Below are 25,159 nucleotides of genomic sequence, written 5' to 3'. Positions count from 1 at the left end.
CTCCATCATCCCTTCTGGTTGTGGAAAAAAAATAATATTAGTGATTATTGTATTGGTTGCGCAAGTTGTTATGGGAGAAGTTTTCTTCCAATAGTAGTTTTTTGATCCCCCCTTGAAGATATCAGTTTGCATGATGGTGTTGCAGGAGATGATGAAAATTCATGAGGATAGAGTTAGAGTCATGAGGGAGTAGTGCAAACATAGGAAAAATATAAAACAGTGGCGATTTTTTTTAAAGGTAGGAGAGCGTGGAAAATTTGAGAAATTTTTTGGTAGAATGGAGTGGATGGGTAATGGGTGATTGATGATCAAACCATTGGAGGACCCTCTTTATCATTTCCTAGAGTCATAATGGTATTTTTGTCTTGTTCTCCCCAATGGATATCCCTCCTATAGCTTCACAGGCTCCTCCTATAGCATTACAAGACCTCCTATAGTAATACAGGTCCTTCTTGTAGCATCACAGAGAGGAGGTGAAATTCGAATTTATTTCTAATGGGATGGCGGAGAGAGATGGTCATACGAATGGAGAGTATGGATATGAGGTGTATGGATGAAAGGATGGATGATATATTGTAGGGTTTGGTCAGTATCCATGAGGTCTACCACTATTTGCAATCCTGCAAAACAAAAGAAAGGTTAGCATACATGGTATAAGCTTCTTCCTTTTGTTATTCTATTCCTTTTTTTTGTTTTTTTTGTTTTTTCTTGAGATAAGAAAGTTGCCTCTAAGGAGGTTTTCAACCTACATGCTTTCCCTAGGTGGATTAGAGGAGGTTTTCACCTAGGGATATTAATTATTTTTTTATTTTCTTTTTCTCTTGTGCTGCCTCAAAGAGTTTTTCAACTTGGAGTTGGCTTCCGATGCCTCATAGAGGTTTTCATCCAAGCCTCTCTTTTTTTAATTTCTAGGAATTCTGTGGATTGGAAGCTATGAAACTCCCAATCACATTTAATTCTTTGCTAACTGAACTGATAAATTTTTCCTTTGATAGAGATCTTCTATATAGCTTCAACCTATAACCATTTACAAGTAAGGGAATGCCTTCTCATCAATGGTTCTAATTTGGACAGATCCATTTTCATTACACTTTTCTACTAGGTATGGACCCAACCATCTTGTCATTAGCTCCCCTATGAAATATTTGAACCTAGAATCATATAACAAGGCCTAATCCCCTTCTTGAAAAGTCTTTTCCTGGATATGATTTTCATGCGAAACCTTCCTTTGCAATTGTATGACTTTAGAGAGTAGGAGAGCTTTCATTTTGAACTCATCTAAGCCATTCAGTTGGAGCAACCTTTATTGTTGCGCTATAGCGAAATATAAGTACAACTGAGATGCCATTTTCAAAGTGTTAGATTCAAACTCAATATAAATCAAAGCCCTATTTCCATAAACCAAGTCATATGGATTCAATCTAGTGGTGGTTTTCCAAGTGGTGTTGTAGGCCCAAGTGGCCTCTACTAATCTCTATGCCCAATCTTTCTCGCTACCCATTTGCTTGAGGGTGATATGCAATGGATGTCTTGTGCTTGAAATGGTGTTGCCTCATGAGATCTTAAATCAAATTTGATGTGAATTTTTCTCCTTGATCAGTGATTACCTCCCTTGGAAAACCAAATTGTAGAAGATGTTTTCTCTTAAAAACTCAACCACTTTATACACAGTTGTTGCTTTGACTGCCTTTTTCTTAGCCCACTTTAACAAGTAATCAATGCGCACAATGATGTACCTCTTCTGTCATAATGGTCGATCATCTATCCCAATGAAATCCATGCCCCACTTATCAAATGGCTCTAGGGCCACTTGAGTTTGTAGGGGAATCTCATCCCTGGGTGTGGGTTTTCCCATCCTTTGGCACTAATCACATCTAGTGGTATATCTCCTTACATCTTGATGTAAAGTGGGCCAATAGTAACTAGCCTGTAAAAATTTAAAGACTATCCTTTTAGCAGGACCCCTTAGGATGGGTGCAGTGGTCAATTTTTCTTTCAACACTTCAAGGACCTCTTGACAATTTCTTGTCCAACAGAAATCTGAATCCTTGGTCAATAACCCAAACAAAGGTGAAGCCACTTTACTAAATTCTTTGATGAATCTCCTATAATACCTAGCTAGTCCCAAGAAACTCCTGACATCTCTTTGCTTTTGAGGGGTAGGGACCCTTTTGATGATGGAAATTTTGTTTGGGTCTACCTGTATCCCTTCCTTGGATATGGAATGGCCAAGGAAAGTCCCCTCATTCATCAAGAACTCACATTTCTCAGGGCTTAGAGAGAGATTCATTTCAATGCATTTCTTCAAGACCTTGCACAGATTGGAGAGAGCTTCATGGAAGTCACATCCATAAGGAGTGAAATCATCCATGTATATTTCAACAGATTCATGAACAAGTTCAGCAAGACTACTCAAAATTTCCCTCTGGAAATTAGCACGAGCATTGCACAAACTGAATGGAAGAACTCTATAAGCAAAGGTACCCCAAGGACATGTGAATATTGTCTTACCTTGGTCTTCCTGACTGATCTGGATTTGGTTGTATCCACTAAAATCATCTAGGAAGGTGAAGAATTTCTTCCAAGTAAGGCCATTTAGGACTTGGTCAATAAAGGGTAAAGGAAAATGGTCCTTATTTGTAGCCTTGTTAAGTTCTCAGTAATCAACAAATATTCTCCACGTCCCATCTTGTAGATTTTGCAGTTCTTCTTTCACAATATCCTTAAGAGTTGGGTTCATCCATCTCTATGGTTGGCGCAAACACTTGCATCCCTCCTTGATGTAAATATGATGAGTACAAACTCGGGGATGCAGACCTTTAATTTTCTTATAATCCCAAGCAAAAGCATCCAGGTGTTTCCTCAGTACTTTGCACAATTGTTCTTCCTATTTGGAAAAGAGAGAAGGATTGATCTTTAAGGTTCTGGATCAGCCAAAATCTACAATATTGACATGTTCTTGACTTAATTCAATAGGGCATAAGTGATTCCAAGGATTTCTCCCAGATTATTTCATCAACTCATCAATTGGTATGGGAGTGGGAGGTTGGTTCTGAAGGATATAGTCAATGAGGTCATCTCCATCAGGTTTACCCCCTCCTATAATGGTATCTAGAGTGCATATTGGGTAGGGGGTGGTTTGATATAATTAATCTTCTTCCTCCTCTTCTAACCACAAGGGAAAGTCGTGCTCAATATAAGGTTGAGCAAGAGGATACAATACCAGTCGTTTTGACAAATGTCCACTTTTAATGGTCATGTTCCCAACCCTACTACTAATGTAAGCATCAAGAGTAGCTAATCACAGTCTTCCCGAGACGAGAGGATAGCCACTAAACTTGGTTTGGGGTTGGAGAGCCAAGAAATCAGTAGGATACTCCCAAGAGTCAATAGAGACCATAACACCTTCAACAACTCCCTCAGGAGCTACTATGGATATGTCAACAAGTTGTAGCACTATGGTGGTCTTCCTTAAAGCCCCTTGGAGATTTAGCTTTAGCATGGTTTCCTTAGTCATCACATTGATTCCAAACCCAAGATTAATTAGGGTATTAGAGACTATAAGTTCATCAATGTGCACATCTACTATTGGGCTTTCGAGGTCTAGATATTTCGGGAATATCACCCTCCCAGGCATCAAATTAGATAGTTGCCCAACAAAATTTATGGTGGGCGTGTCTCCTTTTTTTCTCCCAGAATTTTTGAAACATTACTCCTTGATAAGCTTATTATAGATGGGAACATATTTAATGACCTGGAGAAGGGGTATCTTAACACACAAGTTCTTCAATTCTCCTAGAATTTCAACCTCTTCTAGGGTGTGATGGCTAGGGTAGATCAACCTCTCAGGAAAAGGAGGTGGATTGACTTGAGGAACACTCTCTTCCTTCTCTTCTTTAATCTCTTCTAGTGGATAAGGTGGGTGGTTATCTGGAAGCACTCTCCCAGGCCGAAGGTTAATCTCATCGCTTTCCATAGCATAAGTAGGATAAGATGTCTCTCCACTATAGATATGTTGTGCTTGCTTGTTGTTCGGGTTTGGATTGGGTTGATCAGGCATTTGAGGTTAATTAGGTGGAATAGGATGAGTGAGTTGTGGTTGAGGTTGGGGTGGAGGCAGTAAAGTAGGAGGTTGGTTGGCTTGAGGCCTCCTTGTGATGGGTTTCCACATTAAGAATATTCAGGTGGATATGGTTGAAAAGGATGGTTGAAAATTTGAGGACGATATGGAGGAGCATAAGGCCAAGAAGGAGGTGTGGACCAGGATGGATGAGTGGAAGAGTAAGAAGGCTACAAAGGTGCATTCTTATTTGGATTATTATAAGAGTAGTGTGCACCTTACATGCCTTGTTGATATGGCCTAGGTCATTGAGGTCTTCTTTGATTAATGAAGCAAAGTTGCTCTGACCCACCTCCTACCTCTTCGTATACAACTTTTAGTCCTGGCAAAGAAAGGAATTTGTCTGTTGCATGATTTTCTTCACAGACTAGGCAGACTTCTATGATATTCAATGGGCATTCTTCATAAGATGTATTTTGTTGCATCTACGACAGAAAACAATTAGTGCCCTTTCTGCTTCCTCCTGCTTTATTTTGATTTGCATGGTATCCATTTTCAATGTAAAGATATGCAGCATTTCACTCTTGAAATCCTCCAACATGTTACCTATCTCATTCTTGATGAATGGTGTGGATGGATAGGAACTGTCCAAGCCTTGACTAGCCCTACTCTTCTTCTTGAAAGCCCTAGAGTGATTCTTGAATACAATTTTGATGTCATCTTAGGATAACTAATAGATATATCCTCCAAACATCATGTTGAGGGTTTCCAACATATCCTCCCTGCTAAAATCCTTCTTAATGCTAAATATACCCATTTTAAATTCGAGTGGGATGAGTCGTAAAGGTAATGTATAACCCTTTTCTAAAACCATTGGATTCAATCCTCTCTACAATATATAGGCACTACCTAGGATTGGACAAAACCACTGTAACTGAAACTTTATTATGTCTATACGAGCTTGATGTTATAACTTTATAATTTTATTAAGTGCATGTATGTTTCTCCTCATAGCCCCCTTTCGTATAGGTAGTCTCCTTTGCAGCAGTGAAACAACACTTCGCGACCATGGGATATAACCAACACAATAAGCCTTGGTTCCTGGCACTTTAACCATTCACGGCACTTTCGGGACACATCACTTCTTCCATTGGCCTCGTCAACCAACACACCAGCACCACGTCTCTATCCTTTACACATCAGGTCATTTCTTTGTCATCCTAGCGCTTACATTTGTTTTCCGCTTTTGAAACTCCCATGGAAGGTCCTTTCGAGACACATCACCCTAATGCTTCAATGAATGAGCTCAACCTTTACCTGTGCTAATTTATTGGCCCTATACTTTATTAACATGTCATCCTGCCTCTTTTCTCATTGGTCTCTTGCCACCTCCGCCCAACGTCCAACCATCCCAGTCGTTCCTTTGACTGCGCACTTTGATACCTCCCCGGAGATGGACTCTAAGACATGAATTTCCCCGTTAGTTGCAGCATTTTCTATTAATGTAGATAGTGGACTCTAACCCTTTATTGAAGTGTGCATGCCCTTCTACCTCTGGGAGGAGTCAACAGTGCTTTGCAGCCCCTTGTCAGTCTCATACCAAATAATTAACCTCCACATCATCCCGACCTTCTTACAGATTGGTGGATATCCAAGTCATTCTGACACCTAATCACCCTCACCATTCTTGTATAAATGCACTTCTCCTAATAAACTCCGAGAGATTGAGATATTGCTATCAGCTGTCGGAACTCCCCTCTATTATTGTAATCTTGATTATTCAATGACTTCCAAAGGTTTAATGAATTAAGTCTCGACCCTTTTGTTTTGCTTATATTAAAGGTAATTTTGGCATTCATTTCAAATGGTCATGATTGATTTATTGATGTTGATTGTGTTAACATTAATTTATGTTGAATGTAATTGTTACAAGATTGATTAGAATGCAAAGGTTGAAAGTGATGTGAAGTGCAAAAGCTAAAACATTGATAAATATGTTGATTGAATTGGAAAATGGCACATGACGTAGTTGATTGTAAAATGTATGCTTTTATTAATCATTAACAAGTAGTTGGTACAAATATGGAAAATGTAACCAATACAAATATAAGAAGTTTCGAGAGTTGCCTTATGCAAACATTGTTGCTGGCCCATTTTATTACAACTCTATTTTATATTACAAAATTTTGATTTTTAGTTTTGAAAATGAAGAGGGAGGTTGTGAATAGCCTTATAAGAACAAGAGGAAACTTATCATTTTGTATTCCTACATAGAATACAAATAGTCAATAAGATATGTTTATAAAAGATACATTATTGAATGAAAACGAGGATTTTTGGTGTTAAGCAATTTGTATGAGAGGGTTCATGAGCAAGAGCGGGAGAGGAATAAAATTGAAGAGGAGAAGCAAAGAAGATGTGCAGTAGACTTGAAAACAAAAATTTATATTAAGTAACCAGAACTCTTGACTTGGTATTGTGATTGATAGATTGCAGTCTCTTTTCAAGTTGTAGCTTAATAAAGAACAGGTTGTAGCATGTTGAGGTAGGAGCCTCATGTGGGTTGTAGCCATCAGAAAGCATGAAACCCATGCTTTAATAAGTCACAATAATAATAATAAAAATTCTTTTCTTTATTCTTTTGACAAGTACATTACATAATGACTCAGGTACATTATTGAAGACCGAACATAGTTACTTTTTCCAACAATAATTTGGGCATCTGAAAACACAAATTCTGGAAATTTTTCAGAATGCTGGAAATTGCAGAATTAAAAATCAGCAATTAAAAACAGCCATTAAAACACTGATATTTTTGGTCAACTTGACCCTGGAAAAACCCCCTACAACTCTTGGGGAAAACCAGTTTGAGAGCTCTTCTTTATTTCTGAAAATTGTCTTTTTACAATGAGAATTATTCAGCAAAAAATCAGCAAGAAAATTTACAACTTATCTCCTTTCCCGTGCCTCACAGCAATCTGGAAATTACAGCAAACAGGACAGCAATAAATGCTGTACGACCTCGGTTTTGTGTGCAGAAAAATCAGCAAACTGCTCCTCGATTTTTGTGCAAAAATCTGCCTTTCACTATGTGCTGAATCAGCTGTACAAATCTGCTCAATTGCTGCCTTGGAATGTGTGCCAAGCTGCTGTCTCCTTCTCCTTCCTGCTCATAAATCTCTCTTGCTCTCTTGCTCTCCTTCTCCCAATCTGCTCATGAAAGAATGAATGACCTTTTCCTCATTTTCCTCCTTTAATATAACTCCAAGTGACTTTTGGGTGATCCAAGTGACTTTTGGGTGATCTCTAAATCCAATGGCTGAAATAGATTTAGATCAATGGTTGAGATTAAATGTTCATTTAAATCTCACTTTCTATTTTTTAATTCACCCCACTTTAATAAAGACCCACTTAGTCATTTATTTCCAAAGTCACTTTTCCTTTCTAATTTTTCATTGACTTTATAAAAGTCACTTTAAAATTAGACTTAATAACTTTATCACTTAAAGTCACTTTTAAATTAGATTTAACTTTATAAAATTATAAAGTCACTTTAGGAGAAAAATTAAATTCTTTTGGACACTTTTCCCTAGGCCAAAGATCAAAGCCTAAGGGAACCACCTGTCCTCCGGTACCAAATTTCAACACTCCCTCTTACCGAGGAAGGTGTTCCTCACCACACCCATCTTGTCTCTGAAGTAGACATGCTTGCCCCGTGGTAAGGCTTTGGTAAGGATATCTGCAACCTACTCATCAGTGGAAATATACTCAAGCTTCACAGCTCCCTTCTGAACATAGTCTCTGATGAAATGATATCTGATCCCGATATGCTTTGACCTGTCATGAAATACTGGATTCTCCGTGAGTTTAATGCAACTCTGATTATCACAGTAAATCACTGAAGGTCTCAACGACTGACCAAATAAGCCAAACAACATCTTGCGAAGCCAGATGGCCTCACAACTAGCTAGACTGGCTGCCATATACTCTGCTTCCGCTGAACTCAGTGCTACTGACTGCTGCTTCTGGCTGAACCATGACACTACTGCTGAACCCAACCCAAAACAACACCCTGAAGTGCTCTTCCTATCAGAAGCACAACCTGCCCAATCAGAATCAGTGTATCCTGCCAATCTCACTCCATCTCCCTGCCTGTAGTCCAGACCATAATCCACTGTCCCCTGCAAGTACCGCAAAATGTGTTTTGCAGCCACCCAGTGAACCTTCCTAGGCTCACACATAAACTGACTCATCGTGTTGACTGCAAAACAGATATCTGGTCTAGTGTTGACCAAATACATCAAGGAACCAATCAGCTGCCTGTACAATGTGGGATCCACCAACTCGGAATCCGAAGCATGAAGCTTCTTCCAGTTGGTGATCATCGGTGTCGACATGGGTCTACAATCCTCCATGTGGAATCTGCTAAGGATGTCCACAATATACTTCCCCTGCCCCAGGAAGAAATGCCCCTCCTCCTGCCACACCTCCAAACCCAAAAAGTAATGCATCAAGCCGATGTCCTTCATCTCAAACTCCGCCGCAAGATCTCTCTTGCAGTGCTCTATGAGTCTCTCTGCACCTGTAATGATCAAGTCATCCACATACAGCACCAGAATGAGAGGCTCCTCACCAATCACAATAAAGTAAAGGTTCGGATCTGCCTCACTCTTTGTGAAACCCATCCCCTGCAAGTATGCATCTATCCTGGAGTACCAAGCTCTGGGAGCTTGCTTCAGGCCATAAAGGGCCTTCTTCAATCTGCACACATGGGACTCCTTCCCATGCACCTCAAAGCCCTGTGGCTGCTCAATGTACACCTCCTCCTGTATGAAGCCATTGAGAAATGCGGTCTTCACATCCATCTGGTGGATCTTCCAACCCATCTCTGCTGCTATCGATATAATGGAGCGGATCGAAGTATATCGAGCCACGGGAGCGAAGGTCTCCTCATAATCAACTCCCTCTACCTGGGAGAACCCTCTAGCCACAAACCTCGCTTTGAATTTCTCAATGCTGCCATCTGCAGCATGCTTTACCTTGTAAAGCCATCTGGAAGCAACCACGGATTTGCCCTCAGGCCTCGGCACCACCTCCCAAACATCATTCTTCATGATAGAAGAATACTCCTCCTGCATGGCCTCTCTCCAGACCTGCTGGCTAGCTGCCTCCTCATAGCTAGAAGGCTCAGAGTCAAGGATGCTGGTAACCATCGCCATATAACTACAAAACCTCTCAGGTGGTCTACTCTCTCTGACCGGCCTCTTCGGCTCAGCAACAGATGTGGCATCTCTCAAGGTGTCCTGAAGCCACTTGGGCTTCCTCTTCCCTGAGCGCACTTCTTCCACCGGAGAATGAAACTCCTCCTCCTCATCATCATCAGTAGCCTGAACTCCTGACTGTCTGTCTGATGTCCTCCTGCCTGCACCTGAACCTGTAGAAGCTGAGGTACCGTGTGAACTGTCCATCAGTGGACTCCCTAGTGAACTGCTCTGTGAACTGCTCTGCATGCTGCCCGGAGCACCACCCCTCTGGCTCGATGAGCCACTGCTCACTGACGGACCTGACATCCTCATAGATGTACCTCCGGATCCTCCTGATCCCTGCCCACTGGATCCCTGCGACTGACTCAACTGCTGCTGAGGGTCTGGCTGATCCAGATACTCTAACTCCCGTGACCTCCTAAAGGCCCTGTCCTCCTCGAACTTCACATCCCGTCTGACAACAACTCTCCTCTGTGCAGGAATGTAAATCCGAAAGGCCTTTGAGGTCTCACTGTAGCCCACAAAGATACCCTTCTCTGCGGTGGGCTCTAGTTTGGTCCTCTTCTCCTTGGGTATATAGGAGTATGTAATGCATCCAAAGATATGAAGATGACCAAGATCAGGCTTCTTCCCAGAGAAAGCCTCCTCCGGAGTCATGTGCCCCAAGGCACGATGCGGACTCCTGTTCTGCAAGTAAACAGCTGTGTTGCAGGCCTCTGCCCACAAGAACAATGGCAACCCCTGATCATGTAACATAGCTTTGGCAGCCTCTATGATGGATCTGTTCTTCCTCTCCGCAACCCCGTTCTGCTGGGGGTTGTAAGGAACAGTGAACTCCCTCCTAATGCCTGCCTCCGCACAATAGTCAACAAACTCTCCAAGGGTGTACTCTCCTCCATTGTCCGACCTCAAGGACTTGATCTTTCAGCCTGTCTGTGTCTCCACAAGAGCTCTGAACTCCTGAAACCGCTTGAAGACCTCACTCTTGGTCTTCAAGAAATAAATCCAGGTCCTCCTGGAGTGATCATCAATGAATAAAACATAGTACTCATACCCACTCAAGGAAACATGAGACATCCGACCGCTCACATCGGAATGAATCAAATCAAGTATCCCCGTCGCTCTGCTGTCACTGCTGGGAAAAGGGGATTTGGCAAACTTGCCCATCGCACAACCTCTGCAAGTATCAAAGTGATCAGTACTGAAATCTAGCACACCTGTAGTGATCTCCCGCAATGTCCTCAAGGCTCCATGATACATATGTCCCATCCTGCGGTGCCAAATCTCACACAACTCAGAACTGCTAGCTCTGCTGTCGGTACTACTGCTCAATGCCAAAAGGGGCTGAAATGCAAACTTGTACACCTTTGCATGGCGTACACCTATCACTCTAGCTGAATCAGCTGGAGTGTCCCTGGGATACATCAACACCTGTCCTCCCCTGAACAGTACGTCATATCCTCTGTCCTCCAAAGCTGAGACGGATATGAGGTTCTTCCTCATCCCTGGCACATAAAGAACCTCTGACACCTTCAAGGGAGGTTTGGACTCCCTCTGAAATGTCACTGCCCCCACCTCGACTGCTCTAACAACTCTGTCATCACCGAGTACTACCTCAATATCAGTGCCACTCTCTGAAAGCTCTGAGAAGTACTCACGGACTCCTGTCATGTGACGTGAAGCCCCACTGTCCACATACCAAATACCTGTAGATGCTCCGCTAATCGAGGGAAAAGCATGCTCCCTCTGAACCTGTGTGGCAGGTGATCCTGCACTAGAGGACTCACATGTAGTGAACGCAAACTCCCGTTCAAAACGACCTGCAAAGTCCTCAATCTCAGCTGAAGCTGCCACGTCCTGGTTCTTTCCCTTCTTCTTCTTCTTCTCCGGACACACAACTGCATAGTGTCCCATCTTTTGACAATTCCAACACTTCACCTTGGAATAGTCCTTCTGTGTGTTCCCCTGTTTACCTTTACCTTTGCCTTTGCCCCCACCACCGCTTGTGGAAGCCTGCTTCTTCCCTTTGCCTTTCTTGCCTCCTGCCACCAGTGCTACATCCTCATCCAGCTCAACTGGCTTGGCTGCCCCAAGTTGACATTTCCTGATCTCTGTCTGAATGCAATCATCCCAAAACCTCTCCCATGTGGGAAGGGTCTCACGTGCACAAACCCCATCAGCAAAGTTCAACCATGAACGGGGGAGGCCATTCACTGCAATCCGCACCAACTCAGTGGGTGGAATGGCCTCTCCAATTGCTGCCAACTCATCTCTCACATTGGTAATCTTTGTGAGATATCCAGCTGCACTATCATTCCCCATCTTAATGTTCTTCAGCTTCTCCTTCAGGACCATCTTCCGGTTCTCATTGGTACTCTGGTAGAGATTGGACAATGCTGTCCACATCTCATGGGCATTGCTCTTTCCTCTCACATGAGGAATGCAATGGTCTTTGATTCCGTCTAGAATCAGCCTCTTACCCTTATTGTTCTTCTTTTTATACTCAGCCAACTGAGTAACATCAGTGGGCACAACAACAGGGTTCTGTGCGGTATGCACCATGATATCCCAGACTTCTGCCTCCTCAAAGATACTCTGCATTCTCTCCTTCCAAACGCTGTAATTTATATGCCCATCCAGCCTATCCTCCACCCTCAATCCCAATGACATCCTTCTGTCCTAAAACTGAAAAATAGCACTGCTGTAGTAAAGATAAAACTGCTGTTTATGAAAAAATCAGCTTGCTGGAATTTTCTGAGTGAAAAATCAGCAACTGTAATTTTTCCTTTTGCTGTCCCAAACTGCCCTTCAGCATTCAAGCTCTGATACCATGTAAAAATTTATGTTTTCCCACCCCGGTTTTCAGTTTCTCCTTATTTCTCCCATGTAGTTAAATGCCCATTCCCATAACCATACATTTAACAGACTGAAAAAAATAAATATTGCTGAAAACACAAATTCTGAAAAATTTCCAGAATTTGTGTTTTCAGCAATATTTATTTTTTTCAGTCTGTTAAATGTATGGTTATGGGAATGGGCATTTAACTACATAGGAGAAATAAGGAGAAACTGAAAACCGGGGTGGGAAAACAGAAATTTTTACAGTTAAATTCTTCATTGAGGACTTCTAGGATTTATTTCAAGTCTATAGAATTATTTTACATTTAAAGAGACCCTTCTTGGGCTTATGAATCATGTAAAAAGGTTTAGTATTGAGTCAAATATGAATTATGGAAACCCCACCCCATGTTGGCCTAAGGACCCATTCAACCCCACAAAAAGCCTACAAAAGGAAGCACATTTAATTCATTTGGAGCATCTCTATCTCGTTAAGTTCGAACTCTCTTGTTGATGGGAAGAAATGTGAAGTTCTCTTAGGGTTTGGTGGAATGTGTAAGAAATACCCTTACATTATCTTAGAATTGATTTACTTAGTATATGTGTGTTGACTGATCAAATCCTAGTATAATCAAGATGATTGTGACTCTAACTCTTATTTGATATTGTCGTGAAGTTGGGTTTGACTAACACATGATATGAAATATATTTGCATGATGATGAAATCTAGCCATATATAGATATGTTCTTTTGTTTGAAATCCTAGGTTGGTCTAGGTCAAGATGTGTTAATATTGTTGGACATATGATATTATTATGTATGGTTATGAATTCCTAGATATGTGTTGACCTAGTCATTGATGGTCATGAGTTTTAGGATTTAATGGAAGTCCTTGTCTAAGATTCTAGGATGTTGATATCTGAAAAAAAATCTAGGATTTAGCAGTTAAATCCTAGTAGTGACATTGTCTAAATGTAACAATTTGAGATCTATGTATGTAATTATTGTTGAGATTGTGAAATGGAATTCTAGGGTTTTGGAATTAAACCTTAGTCAAAGTAAAATCTCTGGAACGTGATGATTTGAGATTTGTATAAAGTTTGGTGAATTTGTGAATTCTAAGGTTTTTGGAGTTGAATCTTAGTCAAAGTTGAAATCTTTGATGAGTGTTGACTATATGAAAATTTGAGTTTTGTGAATAGATTGTTGAAATTTGAATTTTTTGGATGACTTTGATGATTGCTTAGAAATATAGGGTTTGTGAACTAACCCTAAGGGTAGCTGATCATGTTATTGATTGTTTGATGTTTAATTGAAAATATAGGGGTTGGAACTAACCCTAGTGAAAACTGGTCAGATTAATGACTATGTTGTGATTGACTTTGATTGATTATTTTATATGAAATATAGGATCTATATGAATCCCTAGACATAAGTCTAACATATGTATTTTGAAAGGTTGTTAGATGCTTTGTAAATCTATATTTGTGTAAATTGTTTCTAGGGTTTGATTTATGTTGTAGTAAGGTATGTTATACTTTTGGAAGACACATTTAAACCTTAGATGGAATGAATGTTGTTATAAAATAGTCTAGGGTGTATAAAAAAGTCCCTAGCAAGATGTTGAAGAGTATATGTCTCTTGTTTATAATTGAATTTGGGTATCTGATATGCATAAATATGAAATGCTTCCATAATTATGATATGGCTAACCTCATGCTTCTATAGATTCAATTGTACTTGCTATCTAAGTTGTCCAGGTACACAATCTTCAACTTAGTGAAGATGCTCGATGTGACAAGAAAGTTGTGTTGGTACACCATCTTCAACTTAGTGAAGATGCTCAATGTGACAAGCAAGTTGCGTTGGTACACAATCTTCAACTTGGTGAAGATGCTCGATGTGAAAAGCATGATGACGATGATAATAACTCTGATGAAATTGTTGGAAGCCACGAAAGATTCTCTGGTGATGAAAAGAAGAAGTAGAACTCCCTAGGTTAAGAGGGAGCTCGAATGAAAGGAATCTCTCTATATAAGAGGATGGTTGAGAATATTCCTTGTATATGAATGATTAGATCCTCTCTGTTTAAGAGGGAATCATAAATATGATTCTCTACTTCATGTGTCATGCATTGGACTAGGACTAACAGTCGTAAGTTTTAGTAAGGGCCATGAGTAGGAGAAGGAAATTGGAGAATGCATTTTGAGGTGTTGTTGATAGAAGGAAAATAGGATTTGATTGAAGAATATGTTGTTGCATATGAAGTAGGAAGAATAATGTATGATTGAGGAATCTACTTTCAAAGTTTCGGTTGATACTCCTACTATGGAAAGTTGAGAAGCAACATTTATTGCCTAAAAGACCTCAGAGGTTTGTATTTGATTATGTACATATGAAAGTATATTATTGATTGGGGTTGTGGTTGTACAGGTGAATCGCTCAAACGATTTGATAGCATGTTGGTTACCAATCAGTTTGATTGGGAGAGATTGGTTATTCTTGATCTGCTGGATCAAGGGGTGTTGAGGCTTTGTGAGTGAAGCATTTCCTCAAAGGACATCTAGTCGACACATTGTGTTGATGTCTAGAAGTTGGAAAGTTAGTGTTGATCAAAGAGCTATGTTTTGGATACACACCTGGATTTTTGGGTTGGTGGTTAGCAGGTAAGCGTGATGGTACCTAGAGGGGCTGAAAGCTTGAGTCCACCTTAATCCCACCAGGATAGATTCCTCTGGTCAAGAATCTAATCCATGGCATTGCGATGCCTAAATGATTGAGTGGTTGGTTGGATAGATTTCCCTGGTCAAGAATCTAGTCCATGGCATTGTAGTGCCTAAAGTTCTTCATGGTTCATATAGTTTGAGATATTCCATTGTATATGTACATTATGAATACCTCCCTAGTTAAGAGGGAGTGTTGGAAAAATTAACTATGTTCAACCTTCAATAATGTACTTGAGTCATTATGTAATGTACTTGTCAAAAGAACAAAGACAAGAATTATTATTATTATTATTATGACTTATTAAAGCATGGGTTTCATGATTGGGTCACTGTGTTTTAGTTCAAAGTCCCCATTAAGGACTTCTAGGATATATTTTGAGTCTATATAATTATTGTACATTTAAAGAGACCCTTCTTAGGCTTTTGAATCATGTAAAAAGGTTTAGTATTAATTGAAATATGAATTATGGAACCTCCACACCATGTCGGCCTAAGAGAAGATCAAGTTGGTCTAAGGACCCATTCGACCCCACAAGAATCCTACAAAAGGAATTGCATATAATTCATTTGGAGCATCTCTATCTCATCAAGTTCGAACTCTCTTGTTGTTAGGAAGAAGAGTGAAATTCTCTTGTAGTTGGGAAAAGGTGCGAAGTCTTTTGTCGGGAAGCTGAAGTGAATGCGAGTTTGGAGGAGTCTAAGGAGACAAGGAAAACAGAAATTTTGTGGCGTTCTCTCTCTATTTCATGATCTAGATTGGGAGATTGAAGTCTTCCAAGTTGAACTACTACCGAAAGCTTCCAGTTGTCGTAAGTTGTTGAATAGTCAAAGTTTTTGGGAAGAGGTCGAACTTCTAGAGGCTGACTTGGTGTGGAGGGAACGTTTTAATCTTGGTATAGGGTGAAGAGTCTCAAAGAATACTATTGAAAGGAAGAATTACTTGGACTAGATTTCCCGTTAAGGGGGATTTTTCCCTGGTATGTGCCTACATCTTGTGTCCTTTGTTTTATAAGTTGTTGCTTTTAGTAATTGCTTGATGAACTAAAGATAGAAGATATAAAGAATCGTAATAATAAGAAACATCACAAGTAATTATCAAGATCCAGAAAATATTTATTGCCTTTCTGATTTTCCAACAATTACAAGTATATAGAACGCAGTTTGAGACTTTAAATATGAATGAAGATGAATATATTGCCAAGTTCTTTTTAAGAGTTTATGAAGTCATAAATGTCATGATGGGTTTAGGAGGAACAATCAAAGAAAGTGTAATATTTCAAAAAATATTGAATTCATTACCTTCTAAGTTCAATCCTAAGGTTCCAGTTATAGAAGAGACAGCAAACTTTGAGACTTTGAATAGGGATCAACTACTTGGTTCCTTGAAAGAATATGATATGAGAATTCCAAAATGGAATTAGTCGCTAGAGAGGTAGCTTCCAAGGATGACAAGTCCATAGAAGAAAAGGAATGCTCATGATTAGGTTCTAATAAAGAAGAAGCAAAATTTGTCAGAAGGTTGAAGAAAGGTACAGGTAAGTACAAAGGAAAACTTCCATTCAAGTGTTTTAATCTTGTAAGAGTGGGTAATTATGCCTCCAAATGTCCTTATAAGAAAGAAGAAAATCAGCCTAAAGGGAGAGAAAAGAACAAGTCTAATAGAATGTAGAAAGAGAAAAAGTTGAGAGGGAAATGCTTCTATGCTCAAGAAGATAGCAGTGTATCTAAAAGTTCCAATAAATCTTCTAGTTAAGATGGAACCAATGAATTCATGTTGATGGTCGTGGAATAACTTGGAAAAGATTGTGAGGAGTATGAAGAAGAAGAGGAAGGTTAGGTAGATCTTGAGGGGGAGTTGATCAATGCCCTAGATGAAATAGATAGGCTTAAACAAAAGAATAGAAAGCAAAGAGATATGTTATTGAAATATGTAAAAGAAGAATCAAATTCAAAAGAAATTATCAAGTTTAAATTTGAACTTGAAGAAGCAAAGAAGTTGGAAGGCATTCTGATGCAGCAAATAAAGGAGAAAATCGAGGGGTGTGAAAGATTGGAAGAAGAGGTGGTAAGTCTGAAAAAGAGGCAAGAAAAGGCATAAACTGAATTAAACATGAATATTCAACATATAAAAGGATCTGAAAAATTGGTTGTGATATTAAATTCTTAGAGTTATTCACTCATGAAGTATGGGTTAGGTTATGAAGGAGAATCCAATGAATCCCAAGTAAAGGAAAAAAAGACAATTACTTTAGTAAAAGTTTTCAGGGGAGACAATGATAGTTTACATCAATATGAGAACAAAAATTGGAGCAACACTTCAACATAAAATGAACAACTCCAAAGAAACACTGCTTGAAAAGTGCAAACAATAAAAGGAATGGACAATCAAACAACAAATTATCATAGACCATACTTTTTCAGGAGACAACATTATCAAATTCCAAGATGGTTATATCCTCAAATGGCATCGACTATTAGGTACAGATATTTTTTCTATGGATATTTTTACTGTTGTAAAAAAATTGGACATAAAGCGATAGATTGTAGAGCTTATGTCAAAAGAATGATCTGGTAAATTTTAAGAGAAGTGAGGCTAATAATAGATTCATAAACATAAAAACAAACATGAATCTAGACAAAAATGCATTTTATCCTCTCCTTAATATCACTGAATGTTTATATTGTCATAACTTTGGAAATAAGTCATATGAATGTCTACTTAAAGACAATAGATTACCATCTCAAAATAATTGTAGAATAGATGAATGCATGCAGTGGAGAAAGAAGAATGAAGAGAAGAAAGTTGATAAGTGTGATCTACTTTTATATGCTCAAGATCATAACAGTAAATGGTATGTGGATAATGGCTGCTCTAGACATATGATAGGAGATAAAAGCAAGTTTGTATCCCTAGATGAAAATAAAACTAGAAATGTCACATTTGGCAATTATGAAGCGGGAAGAATTAGAGGAAAGGGCATAGTCAGTCTAATAATGGAATAGGAAAGGCTCAGGATGTACTGTTTGTAGATGGTATAAAACATAATTTGATGAGTATAAGTCGAATGTGTGACAAATTTTGTGATGTTCTCTTCAGAGCTCAAGACTGTGAAATCAGGTCAACAACTACTCGGAATATTTTGGATAAAGGAGTTTGAACAGAGAATAATGTATATATTTTGAAGGAAGAGAATGAAGAGTGATACGTCAGCGAACAAGATGAATCTTTTCTATGGCATAGGATATTGTGGCATCTCAATTTTGATCACATCATCAACCTTAGTAAGAACAGAGCAATTAGAGATATACCAACAATAAATAATCCTCAAAACACTACTTGTGAGTCATGCCAAATGGGAAAACAAACATGGACATCATTCAAAGTCAAAGATAATTGTCAAGTAGTAAGCCTTTATAGATAGTTCATATGAATTTGTGTGGACCTTCCAAGACAGAAGCACTAGGAGGAGAAAAATAAATTATGTTGATAATTGATGACTATTCTAGATTAACATGGGTGGCATTTCTTATAAATAAGTTAGAAGTATTTAAGAAGTTCAAAATATTCAAGGCACTAGCAGAAAATCAAACAAGGTGTAAGATAAAGTGCATAAGGTCAGACAGAGGAGGTGAATTTACTTCAGATGAGTTTGCAAACTTGTGTGATGAACTTGGCATAAAACGACAGTATACTATTGCAGACACACCTCAACATAATGGAGTTGCAGAGAGATAAAACAGATTTGTTCAGCAAATGGCTAGATCCATGATGCAAGAAAGAAACATTCCTCAAACCTATTGGGAAGAAGCGGTACATACAGCAATACATATTCTCAATAAGGCACATCTCAGACCAAACTGTGATAAGACACCTTATGAACTGTGGCACAGTAAGCCAACTTCAATCAAACATTTTAAAGTATTTGGGAGTAAATGTTATATCAAAAATAATGATGAAAAGCTAGGAAATTTTGATGCTCAACCAGATGAGGGAATATTTTTTGGATATTCATAAAAAATTAAGGGATACAGATGTTATAATAAAAAATTGCATAAGATTGTGGAATGCATGGATGTAAAGTTTAATGAAGAGCTACCTGGTAATAACAAGAACATAGGTTTTATCTCTCCTCCAAATCATCATCATCATGACAGTCAATAAAATGAAGTACAAGGTGAAGAATTAGAAAATACAGAGACTCATTCAAAAGGTCCCTCAAGACACACAAAAGAATCATCCTGAAAGTCAAATTATTGGAGATAAAAGTGAAGGAGTGCAAACAAGGAGGAAACTTGCAGAGAAATCGGGTCAAGTTCATATTGATATGTTGTCATAGATTGAACCAAAGAACTTTGATGAAGCAAGTAAAGACAAAAACTAGATATAATTTATGAATGGGGAGTTAGACCAAATCGTAAAGAACAAGATATGGGAACTAACACCAAGACCAGTTGGAAAGAATTTCATTGGCACAAAATGGGTATTCAAAAACAATATGACATTTTAATATTTAGAGCCCTCTCAATTGCAGTCTCATAATACCATAGAATTGGTATATTATTTTTGCTATTGGAACCTTTTTTTATTGCGGCATATACCAAACATAATACATAATGTGGCCCCTATTAATTAGGGTTGATTTATGGAGAAAAAGATACTACATTGACAGAGCATTAATACCTGGAATTTATAATTGGCATGGTTTCCTAAATTTAAGTCTTGAATGTGTCTATCAAGGAAGAGTTAAACCCCTTTTCATTGATGTCAAAACGGGAGGCAAGAATAGGTATGGAGACAGAATGAAGGCAGAAGAAGAGGACAATCAAGAGAAGGAATTGTTATTTTTCCATCTGTTAGCGCTTGAAATTTCACCTCAGGCTGAGAAAGGTAAACTTCAAGGCAACATCAAACCACTTAGCCTCGTAGCTAGCTCTACGGGGCAGGAGAGGGCTCTCTCCGGTCTATCTCGACAAAAATCTTCAACAGGTAGAGATAACCAATAAAGAACACTGATTTTAGGCTAGTAAACTGATAAAAGGTTTTATTTGGGATTTTTAGGGTTTTGGTGGAAAGTTGGGGAAAGGCAATTCTGGGTGCGGGGATCGGACACAGTTTTTGCAGGGGGTTCTTTGGGGCAAGGTAGGAGACTGTACTGATGCCTTTGAATTAAGTGAATGGATAAAAATGACCGGTGAGGAGCTAAAGAGAGCAAGAAACCTTCAAGAGTTCTCTTTAGACAGATGAAAACATAAATATTAAGCAAACTTAAAAGCAGAGCATGACAATCATGAATTCTACTTTAACACTTCATTTGCCTAATTTGCAGAAGGAAAAGTAAGAAGATGAATCACATAACAAACTTACAAGTACAAAGAGAAACACACCATCAATACATGTAACCACAGGAATCCCAAAAAGGGCTGCAAAACCCTGGTCTTTCTTCCTTTGCCAAAATTGCAGAGATACAATGAGTAATACAATAGAGCTTCTCCCTCAAAAGTCCAACCTCTCCAACCCCTGAAAATGACTAAGAAAATACATAATATAGGCAAACTAACACCTTTCCTTGCCTCTAGGGGTCGAGCTCATCCTTCTAGGAGCTGTTTCAACCAATTCTAAACTGAGCACTAAAATCTAGGCAGTCAAAACAACTTGCCTCTATAAGCTAGGAAACCAATTCATTCATTAAATGTTTGTTATTTCATGAATGAATCTTCTAGAATAAGTAAATAAGTGTCATGTCAACATGAAAATACATTAATTACATCAAAGAGGGTGAAAAATCCCATCACAAGTCAAAACTGGTCAAAGCTGGGCGAATTCCTGAGCTGTAGATGAAAAATTGGCAAACTTTCCCAACAGGTCGCGCCCTGATCCTGAACGGGTCACGCACCTTTGGAGGTACTTTTGAGGAACTTCCAAGTGTCCAAATGAGGCAAAAATTGGCTTTTTGGAAAGGTCTGGATGTCTACTTTCCAACCCAAGTGGAATTTCTGAATTTGGTGGTCATTTGCCCCTCCAAAATTGCAATCTCCCAAGACTGCTTCCTGTGTGTCAAAAAGGTGGCAAAAAGTCATTTTTTGCTTGTTTTTTGACCTTCTGGAGGCTCAAAACTTGATGAAATTTCTTGGCAATGGCTGAGCAAGTGTATCTTTGCATGACAAATCCAAAAATGCTGAGTTTTCCCAAAAAGAAGTTGCCCAACGACCCGTTGGTGGAGAAAACATGTTTTTTGCCCAAAAATTCACAAGTGATCAAAAATGCTCAAAATTTTTAGAATTTTGTGCTGGAAGTGAGTTATTTAACACCATGCTCCTTCAAAGAAGCCTCAGCCAAGATGTGGAGGAGATTGGGCCTTTTCCTTCGTTTTAGTGCTTTGGCCAGCAACCTCTCCACATGAGCATTGACCTGGAGAAGCATAGCCTCTCGAGAGATAAAATCCTCCCATGGGATACCCTATTATTTTGACCGTTTAAATGCTACTCCAAGGGGACAAAAACACAAGGGAGATGTTAGGGAGGGGGACTTTTGAAGGGATTTAGGGAAAATACATATGAAAGGGGAATTTAGGGAAGCAATTATGAAACATATACCATCACATAATCATATTTTGTAGGGGTTTCATAGGAGGTAGGGTTTAGGGACTTTGATATTTTTGGTAAGGAGATTAGGTGAAAATGACAAGGGAGATGGTTGGGATGTGGGGAAAAAATGGGAGTGAAAGGGGTGACCTTGAGAGCAGCAAAACAAAACCCTAGCTTTACTTGCACTTTGACATTTTTAAACAAAATACACATGAACTTCTTCTTTCAAATTGATGGCATTAAAACACATTTTCATGCTCATGCAAGCTTTAGCAAGCAATAAACCTTGATGATTAGAGGCCTATCTGAAATCTTGAAGAAGTTTGGGGTTGTTTGGCAGTTTACAGGGAATTTTTTTTTGTGAATGAATTCCCAACAGGTCGCGGGCACCCAACAGGTCGCACCAGTGTATTTTCTCAACTGGTAAGACCCCCCTGACAGGTCGCGCGCACCCAACAGGTCGCGTGCTTTTGCAGGAGGTTTTTGGAGGCCTTCCCAGTGTCAGAATCGGGTGTAGGATAGCTCGTTGGAAAGGTATTTGAGTCTACTTTCCAACCCAACTGGAAATTTTCAATTTGGAGTTCATTTGCCCTGTCAAAAATCAAATCTCCCAAGACTGGTCAAAAAGTGCCAAATGAGGCTGCCTCAAGGAAGAGTGTTGTTGCAATCAATTTTTGAATGCCTTCTTCAACCCCAAATTGAGCTCATGATAGCTCATTGGAAAGATATTTGTGTCTAGTTATCATTTTACCCATAAAAAAAAATAATTTGGCCAACCAAGATAGGAGAAAACTTGATTTTCCCAAGGTCACTCCAGAGGTGTCTTTGATTCTCCTGAGGCAACGGTATTCTTGATATTTCTCTCAAACCATGACACCTGTGCAAAAAGTGAAGGAGGTTTTTCTTCTTTGGCATGTTGTGGACAAAAACCTCTCTCAGTTTCCCAAAATTCATCTTTGATTGCTCTGAAACATCTTTTGAGTGAAACTTATCCCGATGTGTGGAACAAGGGATTTTGTCGAAATGAAGCGAAATGAAGGGGATAAGGGGCTTCTGAATTCTTGGGGAAATTTTTGGAAGTAGGGAGGGATGTTAGGAAGCAGGGGAAAGTGGAATCTCAAAGATTGAGTGAGGGGAAGGGGTCCAAAAGGGCAAAACACAGGCCCAACCTAGAAAACTGTCAGGTTGTAGCTAGAAACTAGGGTTTGTGCAAAAATGAGGAATTTGGCGGATCTAAGGGATGGGAAGCATTTAATAAGGTACTTTAAGGATAGGGGAAGGTGTATGAACATCAGGATACAAGTTTTTCCGATGATTTGACCGTCCAAGAGAAATTGCCTTCAAAACCCTAGGAGAGGGAAATGACCTTGCCTAGGCGCAACTGAAGCATGAACAAGGTGTAAAATGACTCATTAGACACTGACATGATAATGAAAACCCTATGAATGATGATAGACTCAGCTGAATAATAATATAGATTGGCGTTTGGGCAATTTTGAAAGGAGTGAAAGCAAACCCTAAACCTAATGCCTAGTGACCAAATTTTGCTTGAAAACTCTTTGAAATGACAAAATTTGACCTTGACACTCTGAGACCACTTTGTAAGAGCATATTTGATCACTGGAGGAAGGCTGGAAATACTTACACTAACACCATCAATTCCAAAGGGGGAGAATGTTGGTAATGTTGGCATTGATGTCAAATGTTCATGACTAATTGACTAACATTGATTGTGTTAACATTAACTTATGTTGAATGTTATTGTTACAAGATTGATTGGAATGTAGAGGCTGAAAGTGATGTGAAGTGAAAAAACTAAAACATTGATAAATATGTTGGTTGAATTAGAAAATGGCACATGACATAGTTGGTTGGAAAATGTATGCTTTTATTAATCATTAATAGGTAGCTCGTACAAATTTGGAAAATGTAACCAATACAAATCTTAGAAATTTGAAGAGTTGTCTTATGCAATCTGTTAGTATCCTATAGTCATAGTAATCACTATCAGTTTGGTTTTTCTATGTATTTAGGTCAATTTGTGAAGTTTAGTCATGATCTTATAAAGATCAAGTCTAAAACATCAATTGGATAAATAAGTGGTGTTTTGTCATGAGTGTCTTGTCATGAGTGAGGTGTCATGAGTCAGTTGTCATGTTATTTACAAGATCATACCTCATCATCACAAGTGGTGTTGCGTTTTTGAAAGTGGGGCATCATTGTAACTAAAGAAGACTCTAGACCATGTGGAGGATTAAAAGGACATGCTTGGCTTTCAGAAACATCCACCAAGTTCATTCTTCACATTTTCAGATGCTCCAAACATCAACCAGAAGTTTGTTGCATTATTGACAAAGCATTAGGGTTAGGGTTTTTGGTCTAGAGATGAATGTTTTTCATTTTTGACGAAATGAAGTTTGAAATTGGTGTGCGTTATCACTAATATAGTGTCATGATCATCAACCACATGTGCAGCTTGTTCAGAGACCCCAATGTTTCTTAAACCATGAAAAATAGATGGTGATGTGCATAGGCACTTCACATGCACACAATCAACATATTTTCACCATATCTATTAAACCTTATACCCTTTTACCATGAAATTTGTATAGTATATGCATGAGGATAAGATGAATAAACCCACTTAATTTTAGATTAAAATGTTTCACGGTTTTTGAGAAATTAGCCACCGTAATCTACAACCATTTTTGGATTTTTTTTCAAACTCTATGTGTCGCATTTGGCTAAAAAAATTGGAGATGAGGTATGATGATAGTAAATTTCTGTAAAAATTTCAACTCCATTCAGCTTACCGCTTAGCAGATATTCAAGAAATACAGTCGTTGCGCACAGGCACTGCCTATAGAAACAAAGTCATTTTTCACCCTCTCGCCTGCCTCCAAATCTTGGAGATTTTAGTTTATCAACCTTATATGTATTAATTCAAAATTATGAGGGGTCCATAAGAGTTTAGAAGTGTCTTTAGCTTGTCTTTTGGCCAATTGAAGTGTCTTTCCCCCCTTCCTCTACACAAGCAACTAAAGAACATCTCTAGGCAGCATTGGACATTGAAGAAGAAATATAGAGATGTGAAGGAGTATCTTCAATGGGTCCAGCAGAGGCTTCAAATAGAGGACAAGTGAAAGCTATATTTGTTGGTTGAGGCAGTTGCATAAGAGAAAATAGGTGAAAAAACAAGTTGACAGTTGCTACCCATAGGTGTTGCGCACAAAGTGAGTAGCAATATTAGGGTTTCTTCAGAGATACATTTTTGGCAGGCTTTTGATGTTTACAAGGCATGGATACCTTTATTATAGTCAATAGGGAATCAACTAGGATTTGTTTATCAAAGTGCAACCATCTATGCAGTTAGAGAAGGAACAGTCATGTGTTGCGCATAGGTGTTGCGCTCAGACATAGTCAACCTTTTTGGATAGAATTTTTACCTCATCATTGGCAAAGAAAGGTTTTAATTATGTAATTATTTATGTTTTATCATGTAAAGACTTCACTAATGATGCCTTGTACAAATTTGATGTATTAGGTGTGTAGGCAAGATATCCAAAGATACTTTCCTATTTTCCAGAATAATGGTTTTTCCTTTCCTATCTTCATGAAATCAGTTCGATCTATTGGGGAATAGGTGGGTTTTGACCTCCTTTGATCTAGAAAAATTATTTTGTATA

Source organism: Pinus tabuliformis, chromosome 8, assembly GCF_031772625.1.
Source record: "Pinus tabuliformis cultivar Carrire ecotype Pingquan chromosome 8, CPIR1, whole genome shotgun sequence".
NCBI lineage: Eukaryota > Viridiplantae > Streptophyta > Pinopsida > Pinales > Pinaceae > Pinus > Pinus tabuliformis.
The sequence above is the reverse complement of the archived record's forward strand: the minus strand, read 5'-3'. Positions refer to the sequence as shown.